We start from the raw sequence: 12,824 nt of genomic DNA on the forward strand, positions 1-12,824 counted from the left end.
CACTGGTTCTGATTCCCTGGTTGAACCCTGACTGATACATGAAGTAAAGACAATAGACATGGACAACTCTTTCATTAACTTTTCTTATGAAGGGGAGTAGAGACAATATCTGGAGATGGTATGAAGTTAAAGCATGATTATAACAAATAGAGAGTTTTTTATTCCATTTCTATGTTTCTGTTTCTATAAGAGAAGAAAAGCTGTTGAGGCAGAAGAGAAAGAATATGATCAATATAACCAATACCAAAAGGAGAAAAGGCAGAGAGTACAGGCACAGAGTCAAATCAGTTATTAGTTATCTTGTTCTTTCCCAGACTTATTGAAGTACAATTCACAAATAAAATTGTATGTATATAAAGAGTACACGTGATGATTTGATATATGTACCCATTGTAAAATGATTATTTAACACATCTATTATCTGACATAATTACCTTTTTTCCACCTGTAGTGAGAAGCTTAAGATCTACTCTCTTGGCATATTTCAAGCATACAATAAAGTATATTTAACTGTAATCACTATGTTTCATGTGAGATCCCCAGAACTTTTACATCTTATAACTGAAAGTGTGTGCCCTTTGACCGGCATCTCCCCACGTTCCCATCCCTCATCCCCTAGCAACCATATGTGACTCTGTTTCTCTAAGTTCAACTTTTACTTTTTTTTAGATTCCACATGTGTGTGAGATTATACAGTACTTGTCTTTCTGTCCCTGGTTTATTTCACTTAGCAAAATGTTCTCCATGTTCATCCATGCTGTTGCAGGACTTCTTCTTTTATGGCATAATGATATTCCATATATCACTTTGGTTATATATAATTAATGTTTAAATGTATTACTATATATTAATATTATATTAGTATATAATATATGTTATACAAATAACCAAATATATACATAGGCATAACCAATAGTTATATATACATATATACTATATATGTGTGTTTATGTGTGTGTCTATTGTGTTTTGCAGTTCATAAAATAATTTACAGCCATTAATTATGACTATAATTTCTGGCAGTAGGTATTATTTTTTATCTTACAGAAAAAGAAAAAAAATGACTTAAAAATTTAAATGAGCCCCGTAAATATCAAAACCAGAGCACAAACTCAGATATTTTAACTGTTATTGCTCAGAATATAGTAGAGTGTTCAGCTTTTAAAAAGCAATGCCTAAAAACAACAAACACCAAACCAAACAAAAAACTAGTGCCTCTGACACTATTATGTGACTGACCAAGTGACCTTCTTTTTTTTTTTTTTTTTAACAACAGGCTATTTCTTTTTCTTACATTGGGCACTAGGAACTTCCCATTTGGTATAATTGTCAATTATATTAAGCAGTCGGCTAAAAGATCATGATGTCTTAATCATTATCACCATCATTATTATCAAAAGATTCCAAAAAATATTTAATGTACTAGACTCTATCAAACTGAAAAGAACTGAGGCTAAATGGAATCTTTATGTTAAAGGAATTTGGTTTTCTTCCATCTCTTGTTGGTTCCTGAGGCTTACATAAACATGGCCATTCTAAGAAATTGTTTCTACTAATGTGAGGTTGAATGGGTTAGGTAGGACAAATAAAGTTCTAGAGGGACTCTAGCAAAGAAACCCCCCCATTCCATTTGAGTAAATAAATTTCTGCTTTTTATGATAGAAATAATACTTTGTAATGTTAACTAATACTTTATTTATGCACCTGAATAAAAGCCTATTGGTTAATTTAAATGTAGATAGTCAAAATTATTAAAACTGAGGATTTAATCAGAATATTGTTTTATGATTTTAGTTTCTACAAAAGGACTCATAAATGAACAGGTCATCTGATTACCAACACCCTCCCCAGCAAGCCCCCTTTGAAACTGACAAGAGAATTAAAATTATCCTTCTTCTAATGGAATTTAGTAAGGAAAATAAAATTATAGGCATAACCAATAGTTATTTACTATACAAATATGAAAGGATGATAGACTCAGGCATTGACTGCTTGTTCCTTATTGATCTATACAGAATTATGAAACAGGGTCCTTGAAAATAACTTACGAATTTCTTTTCAAGCTGACTCTTTTCAACATTCTGTCACATTTTACCCAATCTAGAATAAACAAATCTGACATTTTAATTAAAAGAAAAACTGGAATAATATATATTTTTTTACTTAATTGAGTCAATTAAATATCTAGAAGTGTTAACTCTGTTTCAGAAGATCTAAGGATATCCTATGCAAAATATAAAGTGATGACCTGAAAATTAATTGACTGAACATGGTATTTCCTTATCAAGCTAAACTGTAGAACCCTTAATAAATACCATTTTATTTTTTTAACCTATTCTATACTTTTTAAAACCTATATTCTATCCTTTACATTTAACTGCCTCTGAATTATATTTCCTTGAAATTTTATCAAGAAAGGAATATTGAACCAGTGTGATACTGCACTACAGACCTCCTGGTTGAACAAGTATAATACTTTCTGTCCCTGTCTATCATTGTCAAAGATCCACAGATCCATTATTGACTCTGCTTAAGAAGACTCCCTCTGAAATGGAGTACATGCCATAAACTTATCCCATAAAGCAATCTTAGTATCAAAATGAGTAATAAATATAAATTTTATTATAATAATTTGTACTTACCTAATATGTTACTTATTTAATTCAATGAGAATGCTGAATAGTAAACAACCACAGTCTCAATGGTACACGATGATGAACGTTGATTTGGCTCACACATCTGTATAGTGCATCTGGTTTAGCTGGGCTCACTTACGAATCTGCAGTCATCTGCTGAAGGTCTTGTGGGTAGCTCTGTGGATCCCTGCTCACACACAAGTGTGGGCGGTCAGCTGGCTGACTGCTGATATAGGATGGTCTCAGCAGGGATGGCTTTGGGCACTTGGATCAGTCATTCCTTTCTCTCTAGCTTTAGCATGCAAGCCTGGGCTGTTCTCACATTAATTGCAGAGCAGGAGGAACAAAAGGACAAGCTCAATCACTCAAGGGCTTTCCAGTGAATGCTTCTGTCAGATTTACTAACATCCATTGGCCAAACCACAAGGTTGAACCACATGGCTGGACTAAATCATATCACATGGCCACCCATCTGAGTGGGAGGGCCCTGTGTGGTGAATGGTTTTATGTGCTACTCAGATTCCCCTGGAATGAAGGACAAGATATCTCAGTTGATGTGAGTGTTACTAGAAGGCATTCCTCAAATTTTAGCTCAGTTTGGGAATTGCCTTGACTGAAGAAAACCACCTCACCAAAGATCATGCTTCCTTCCTGGGGCAGCTCTATTCAGTGACTGGTTGACACGAGAGTGTTAAAACCTGGCCCTTTTACCCCAGCTGTAAAGTGTTCCAAATAGTAATTCCACTTTCCCATTTCCCTGTAGGGTCAGCTGTGGCTTCCATAGGGACTGCATTGCAATTCAACTTCTCCTTCTGTCCAATCCTGCTTCTTTCCATTCCATTCCACCAGTATTGAGCCCAGGGCCATTCCCTAATGCACTTACCGCCGCTAATCTCCACCTCAGAATCTATATCCCAGGGAATCTAACTTGTAGCACAGTTCAAAATTACATGAGAAGAGGCACAGCTCCAGGGAAAGAAGGTAAATTGAAGTTATGAACACCATCAACTCAGCAAAACTTTCTAGTTTAACAATCTAACACTGTGAGATTCAATCATCCTTAAAATAGTATCACAGAAAATATATTTTTCTCTTAATTATCCTTCTTTTTCCCAATTCTCTTTAGGTACTGACTAATATTCTTGTCACCCAGTATAATAGCTAACCTGTGTTCACATTATCTTGCTTTTTCTTCTTGGTCATGTTACTGTCTTTGTTAGAATGTCTTGTTTATGTTGATTTGCCTGTCAAAGTTTAACTCTTTATTCAAATTTAAATTCAAATCTTACTTTTGACTTGGTACCTCTCCTGATTATTCCCAGTAAGAACTAATCCGATCCCTCCCAGCATATTATATCTCACTTTTTGAACTTACCATGTCATACTTGATAATTTACAATCATGCCTCACCTTCTATTGAGATCCTCAAGAGTAATAATTCTATCATAGTCACCTTTTTTCCCCTTAGGTCATCTAGCAAGGTGACTTAGCACAGTTTCTTTTTTAAGGTAAAAATCTGAATGATACAGGAAAAGCCATGTGTTACTCACTGTCTTACGTTAAACTTTCTCATATGGAAATATGTATCAACAAACATAAAATTTAACAACTCTTTCTACAAAGAAAATGCGTGATTTTTCACAGAAAAAACATATCAAATGCAAACAATAAAGAAAACTTCAACAGCACTCAAGATATAGAAAGTGAACAGATATTTTGATCTCTTACTTATTGGCCTATAGAGTTATATATACATCACGACACACACACACACACACACTATATATATATATATATATAGTTTTAAGTGTACCCAGGATTTATTTTAATCAGATATAGTAAGACATGCAGATATAGAAATGACTATCATGAAATAAAAAGTTTTCACTCACAGCTTCCTAGAAATAGGAGGCACTGCATGATACTCAAGGCCACAAACACAAGGAGCAGGGTGGGTCAGGAGTCAGAGGGAGTGAGAGGAAAACATGGGCAAGGGCCCTTATTATGGTTTCTGTTGGGAGGACTGGATGAAGCAGGGAAAATGGTCTAAAAAGATTGGCTACTTTGAATAATTTTAGTGGGCTCCAGGGTATATTTTCTGTCCCTACCTGACCCTATGATTAGGGCAGGGGAATTGTGATTCAGAGTGTAAAAACCCAATAAAGGAGGTGTTTGGGGGTGTGAGCTCTGGATTGGTTGGCTTACATATAGGCACCCTCCCAGGTGAGTTGTTTACTATTCTAGGAATTGGTTAGCCCTAGAGGAGTCAGTCCCTCCAGGCTCAGCAAAACCCCAAAATGTCAAAGCATAAAAAAAAAAGAAAAAAAAAAGAAAGAAAAGAGTTAATACATACAGAAACATGCACATATGCAATTTTTTTTTGTACTCTTCTTTTCTGGACCACATGGGCCATAATTTTACAACTCCACCATTATGTTAATGCATAGACTGTTCTCAAGAAATATTTTCATTCTGTATTATTTATTCAAACCAATGCAAAAAACCTATGCAAGCTGTTTACACAATCTACATTCCCCCCAGAAATCATTCTAAACAAGAAGCTATTCTCCTCATTAATAGCTAATATACATAAATTTATTGCCCTTTGGTTTATATTGTTGATTTATTTTATAATCAATCGCAGCCCACAAAATAACTTACTTGACAAGTCAATAGTTATATAACAGTTTTTTCCTTCAATACCCACGTCTCACAAACTCTCCATACTCTTAACACAAGAGCAGACAAATTTATTTTGCTTCTTTTAAACTCCAAAGTATATTTCATTATTTCAGTTATTCATCTGTTTTCAATTCCTTAAGAGTTTCACCATATAAACAAGTCAGTATTTCACCAATTCTTTTTATTAAAAACCAATAATGTCATTGGGATTTAACAACTATAAATCCTAACTATTTGTGCTCTTATATGGAGTGGTTTAGAGTGCAAAGCATATGGTTTTTAGGTTGGGATGCTAGAATATATGTCAAATACATCTTGGGGCATTTGATATCATAGGCATCTTAAAATCATTAACATTAAAAGTGCAATATTATCAATACATTTCTGTATGTAGAGGATATCAGTGAAAATGGTATAGTAAAAGCCTCCAAAAATTCTCTCCTCCGTAAAAGCAAAGAGAACACTTGCAAAAATCATCAGAATAAACATTTTCAGAACTCTGAAAATTATTCTAAGCCTTGCAGCAATCTGGAGAGCATTAATGCAACATAAACAGCTGAATCTCAGCAAAAAACATGAATTTTATGGCACTCTAACTTGCTCTATTCCCATCCCCCAGCAGCTTCTCAATAACCTTGAAAACAAACATACCAAAATCAAGGTAAAAATCAACAGCTTTGCAGTAACTGGAGAAGGCAAAATGAAGTAGGAGCTCCCCAACAGCCCTATTCTTAGAGAACTGTCATTATTTGACTTGTTTGTCTTGTTTCCTTGGAAGATTCCACTTGCAAGAGTCTCTTTATTTGACCTGACACTGAGCTCATCCAATATTAATAGTCTTTGGCCCCAAATTGTCAAAAACAAATAGAGGCAATTGTTTAACTTCACAGCTGCCAAGTAATAGTTGGGCAAACAATATTTAAACCAAAAAGCTTAAAAGGAAAAACTGGAGAATGAGATAAACTCTGATACATACCTGGGAATCTAGAAAGCCATATACATGGGTAGGGCAATGCACATGTCATAAGCTTTACTGAGCTCCCCTCTGGCTGACCTTGAGGCTCTATTTATTGAAAGAAATAAATACTAAGGCACCAGTTTCAACTGCCTGGCTGAGAGTTGAAGGTATGCCTTAACTCAAACTCAGAAACTCTCCCAGAAGACTGAGAGACTTATTGGTTCCAGGTGTTTATGGAAACCTCTATTCAATCATTAGTGAACCATTAAAATATTGGTTTAATAGTTTAAATAACTGAAGAGAGATTTAAGTGGTTACATATGAAAAAGAATATAGACTTTGTAGAATTGGTTCACAAAAGTATCAAAAAAATACAATAAGAAGAAACCCTGCAGAGAGGAAATAATCAGATTTTCAAAGTTGATACATTATATTATTCATTGTGTTCAGTTTCCAAAACAAATATTATAAGACATGCAAAGAAACAAGAATGTATGGGAAAGTAGGGGCTTCCCTGGTGGCGCAGTGGTTGAGAGTCCGCCTGCCGATGCAGGGGACACGGGTTTGTGCCCCGGTCTGGGAAGATCCCACATGCCGCAGAGCAGCTGGGCCCGTGAGCCATGGCCACTGAGCCTGAGCATCCGCAGCCCTGCTCCACAGCGGGAGAGGCCACAATGGTGAGAGGCCCGTGTACCGCAAAAAAAAAAAGAATGTATGGGAAAGTAAGAAAGGAAATAGGTAAAATGTCCTGAGGAAGCCAACATGTTGAATTTACTAGACAAAGAATTTCAAATTCCTCTGAATTTTGGTAGTTCCTTAAAGTTAATCACAGAAGTATCATATGACTCAGAAATTCTGTCTCACAGAACTAAAAAAATGTGTTCACATAAGAATGTACACACAAATGTTCATGAAATCATTATTCATAATAGCTAAAAAGTAGAAACAGCTCAAATGTCCATCAACTATTAAATGGATAAAGAAAATACAGTATTTATACAATGGAAACATTTTGTATAATAGCCATAAAGTCAAATTTATACAAACTACCTCATTTATTTCTGCTATTTCTCTTAAGTTAATGGTTGTATATAAGAACTTTTTTCCTACTAAAATTACAGGCCTTCATAGACAGATAGATTATATAATAAGTCTACTTGTATTTATACACATAATTCTGCTTTATTTATCAGTGAATATGCTTTTATGTTAGATTATTAAGCAAGATATGGACTTTTTTTCATTTTTGATTGATTGGTTTGAATAATATACTAAGCAAAATCATTATGGAAAAATTTGGTGTTCGTTTAATTAATGTATGGAATTTAAAAATAAAATACTACTCCAAGGTTTTTAATTAAAACTTCCTCCATGTCAGTCTTATTTCCCAACACTGTTAATTGTTTCCTTAGGTATCTACCACCAAATTCTGTATTTTTATACTACTTCTTGATACCTAATGTTAGGATTGTTTAATGACTTTCATGTATAAACAATAAAGTTTTAGGTTTAATGTTTTTCACACCCATGCTCATGCATACTTTCTCTATTCATATCCTCAAATATAATTATACATCACATTTTGTTTAATTTAATATTGGTTTTACATCATTATGATTATTTTATTATTTCTCATAGATGAACCCTGTACTAAACTATGATATTTCTTTCATTCTTGAATAATTGTTTTGGAGCTAATAATTGCCTTGTTTTCATTTGCTTAGATTTCTCAGTACTCAAGTTTCCCCAAACAAAATTATAAATCTCTTCTAATATGGTTAACCACATCAGGGAATCTATTATTCTATTTTTTATCTTGGAGATATCCTTCTAGGAGTCCTCTGTTCTTCAGCTCTTACACATACTGATTACTTTATAGGCCTGCTAGAAATCTGCCAGCTTCACAACAGATGTCCTCAGACATTCCTTCAGCATCATTCTGGAAAATTCTTTAATTTCCCTCCTGTATTTGATCCCTATTTCTGTTTAATTTATATCTTTGTATCTAAGAGTACATGAGAGACAAATATTTTGAGATCTTCCAGGTCTGAAAATATGTATATCCTACCTTACTTTTATTTGTTAATTTATCAGGCTTTATTAGTTTGTTAGGGCTGACTTAACAAAGTACCAAAGTTGAGTGGCTTAAACAAGAAAAATTTATTGTTTCATAGTTTTGAAGGACAAAAGTCCAATAACAGGTATTGGCTGGGTTGCTTCCCTCTGAGGTCTATGAGAAAGAATTCTTTCCATGTCTCTCCCCTACTTCTGGTGGTCGTTGGCAATGTTTGGTGTGGCTTGCCTTGTAGAAGCATCATCCTGATCTCTACCTTTATCTTCATGCAATGTTCTCCCTGTGTTTGTGTATAAATTTCCCTCTTTTATAAAGACATCAGTCATATTAGATTAGATGCCTACCCTTCTCCAGTTATGACTTCATCTCAATTTAACTAGTTACATCCTAAATAGTATTTTTTTACAAATAAAGTATTGGGAGTTAGGACCTCAACATATGAATTTTGAGGTGACCCAATTAAACCCAAAACACAGACTATGCTTTTTTTTTTTTTTTTTTTTTTTTTTTTTTTTTGCGGTACACGGGCCTCTCACTGTTGTGGCCTCTCCCTGTTGTGGCCTCTCCCGTTGCGGAGCACAGGCTCCGGACGTGCAGGCTCAGCGGCCATGGCTCACGGGCCCAGCCGCTCTGCGGCATGTGGGATCTTCCCGGACCAGGGCACAAACCCGTGTCCCCTGCATCGGCAGGCGGACTCTCAACCACTGTGCCACCAGGGGAGCCCCGAGACCATGCAAGTTTTGTTTGTAAATAATTTTACTTCAGATAATTGAAGGCATTTTTTATCATATCCTATATTTTAATATTGTTGTTGAAAAGTTTAATGATATTTTAGTTCCTGAGAACTTGTGTATATACAATGTTTTTTCCTCTCCTTTCTCTTTTCTGATTTTTCTTTTTTTCCTGGTGTTCTGAAATTTTCCAGTGGCATGTGCTGATGTAAGTGTTCCTTATTCTGTGAATGAAGTCTCTAAATTAGCCCATTCAATCTGTGTATCAGTCAATGTTCAATCACAGAAGCAGAACAAGTAGGAGAGGGATATGTGCATATATACACACATATACATATGCATATACATACATATGCATATAAAGAAATCTATTCAACTGAGGAACCTAAGTCAAAAATCCACTGGGAAGCTAGTCACAAAAGAAAGATCATAAACTGTCATCTATGGGAGAAATTTCTTCTCTCCTTTGCTGCTTAGGTCAGTGCCACTTAAATTATCCAAGATAATCTCTCTTAAAGTTATCTGACTAAGGGCTTTACTTACATTTCTAGATTACTCCTTGAATAACTGGGACTAAATGGAGCCTAGACAAGCTGAACATCAAAAAGTCTATCACAATCTGTAAACAGAACTCTCTTGGTTTTGAGGAATTGTGTGAAATATTTATTCTGCAAAATTCTTTTCAATATTTCTTCATTATATTTCTTTACTTTTGGAACTATTATGAGACAGCTTTTTGGAACACTTGGTTTGATCTCTACATTTTATAAATTCTATTTTCCATCTTTTGACTTTTGGCTCTATTTTCTATACTAGTCTTTCAATTTATCTTTCACTCTCTTAGCAATTTTTTAAAAAAAGTCTATCTTGTCCTTACTGCACAATATTTTAATTACTTGTTCTCTAAATTTTCCTGTCATAGTTCCTCAGGTGCACTAACTTGTCTAATCACTCTAAGGTTATTCTCTCTATATATCATATATCAATATTAATAAATACATATGAGATATGTATAGAAATATTCATATATATTCACATAATATATATAATTATATTCTTCTACTTGTGTGGTCTCTTTTTCCACTAATTTTTTTTAACATAAGCTTTGGTTCCCTGACTTCTACATTGGAGGCTTTCCTTAATCTCAGGATGCTTGAATTTTTGCTGATATTTAAGGAGATACAATACACAAAATAGATTAAGATATTTATGTTTGTATGTACCAAAAGTGTCTACTATTTAATCTCCATCACACCTAAGAGCTGGGGATCCTACCATTTCACCGGCAACCACCCGTCCCCACGGTGTCTTTATTTCTAGAGTTTTTTCCTTAGGCCAGTCAATTTTCCTGAGAAAAGAATTCTTCAATCTTCTTCCTGAAAGGATATCAGCCTGGCTAACAATATGCTTGAAGTCTAGTGGACAAGGAAACCAGGAGGTCTCCCTGTTCACTATGTAGACTTCCATTTTATCTCTGTATTCATTATAGTGCTTTACCTCTGACTTCTTATATCTCTGACCAGGTTTCTAATTTCTCTGTTTCAAGCTTTTTAGAAATAACTCCCTATATTCTACCAGAGTACAGATGGAGGAATTAACTCTTGGTGTGGGGAGGGAAAGAGGACAGTAGTGTCTAACTTCTTATTGTGATGATATTTAACCAATTCACTTTTGTCAAGTTTATCCCTTCAGTCTCACTTTAGGAAGTATTATACTTGTTGACTGCAATTGCTAGATCTTCCTAAGATTCTGTGACTTGAATTCTTATAAGATTCCCACCACTTCCAAACCGACACTCTTAGATTTCAGCTTTTCTACTTTGATTAGTAAAGTACTGATAATCTTTTGCTTCCTTCCTAAAAAATGTTATTGATATTACTGATATACTTCTTTTTGTATTCTCCTTGACCCTACATGTTTAAATATTTTTTCTTAATTATATTGTTTCGTGGGTCTTTAAGAGCTGTTAGAAACAAACTCTTGTGTTCAATTCTCCAAATTTACCCAGACAAGGAATTTATTTGGGTTGTATTTTCTAATCCAATTTCATGAGATTTGTATTTTAGCCAAATATTTATTTTCCTAATTGTGCTGCATGTGTCATTAGCACATGACATGAAATCACCTGCTGACAGGGACTGCATGAGCTGTTTACCATCTCTGCTGACTCTGTGTTCCCAGCTGATATGGTTAAAGAACAGTTCTAGGGCTGCAGCAGAACATTTCTGAGGTAGTGTACAGCATTATCTAACTCTTTTTCAGATACTGATGTAACATGGGTTGTTGAATGGTGTAATTTCCACTGTACAGTTGCTATTGATCTCTTCCAGTGAGTCAATATGTGCTTGGTTTATTCTGAAGTCATTTAGACAATTGAGGATGACCAGAGATTTCACAAATTCTGCCCTTTGGTCTATTAATAATGTGCAAAAGAACAATGTTTAATATTCTATACTCTCTTTATTTAACGGTCAAGACTAGGTAATGGAGTTCTCTGGTTAGAATCATAAATCAAAATTAAGATTGAATGCCATGTGGTCTTCCCTAATGCTGCTACTCATGAAACCACAGAGCGGCTATTAGGAATGAGGCTCTGAAGCAAGACTACAAATATTACAATTCTGACTCTGTCACCTACAGCATGCAGTATTGGTACTGGGCAAGTATCCTCATCTCTCTGGCTTTAATTTCTTCATCTGTAGAATGCAAATAGTAATAATAGTAATGATAATAATAATACCTTCTTCCTGTTGTTAAAATAAATGGTTATATGTTGATTAAATTATGCTCTTGTGACATGGTAAATCTCATTATTATTATTATTAAATGGGAAAAGAGTTCAAAAGCTGATAGGCAGCTGTAGAAAATTTCAAGATTGACTGTTATGTGCAGCAATCATTTTTCTGGGAGGAAAGCCATATTTCTGTCTCCTCTGCTCTGGTCTTGTCAAGCCTTTCAAATTTCTAAACATTTACTCCAATAATATTGGAAATTCTTCACATAATATGGAGGGGACTGTTTTCAGATGGATTGTTGAAAGGCAGTCAATGTTTTTGCTCCTTTGGGAGTACAGAAGACAGAAGAGAGGAAGAAAAAGAGTAGTGACTTCTAATAGCAACTCCATTCTTTGTTATATCGTAGTCCCTATAAAGCGCAGATGCAAAACTGAACAATATGATACACAGCCCGAAGTGTTGCCGGCCGGTACACGACAGGCCGCCCTGTCAGCCCCCGGAGTTTGCCTGTATTCTGCGGGCTGGGGCTGGGTCAGCCTCACTCACCTCTGAGTCCCCTGAGCCAGGACCCAGGCCGCTGGAAAGTTCTGGTCCTCGCCCCTGTTTTCAGATGAGCGGTGAGGAGGTGCTGTCCTCCCTGGATGGGATTTCTGAGGTCGGCAGGTGAAGAAATCGCTCCGAGCGCAGTGAGGGTCAGGGCAGCGCTCACCCAGTCTGCCTTGTAGGGAGCTTGGGGTTGTCTGCCCCTCTCAGGCCAGCACCTCGCCGGCCTGCGGAATCTACCAGGGGCCGTGGGGAGGACTGTGAAGAAGCGGTGAGTACAGGAGTGCCTGGTGGCCAGCGTGCAGGTGGGCCAGCGGGTGCACGGGCAGGGTTTACAGTTCTAGGGCTGGCAGGTACTGGCTTCCCGTGGAGCCTGGGCCCTCGACGCCCAGCTTCTCAGAGGGTAAGTGCTGGGCCTGCTCATTGCGGCGGGGGCGGGGGCGGGGGCGGGGGCGGGGTCAGATA

Source organism: Aethalodelphis obliquidens, unplaced genomic scaffold (assembly GCF_003676395.1).
Source record: "Aethalodelphis obliquidens isolate GAN/ISIS:26980383/991018 unplaced genomic scaffold, ASM367639v1 scaffold67, whole genome shotgun sequence".
Lineage (NCBI taxonomy): Eukaryota > Metazoa > Chordata > Mammalia > Artiodactyla > Delphinidae > Aethalodelphis > Aethalodelphis obliquidens.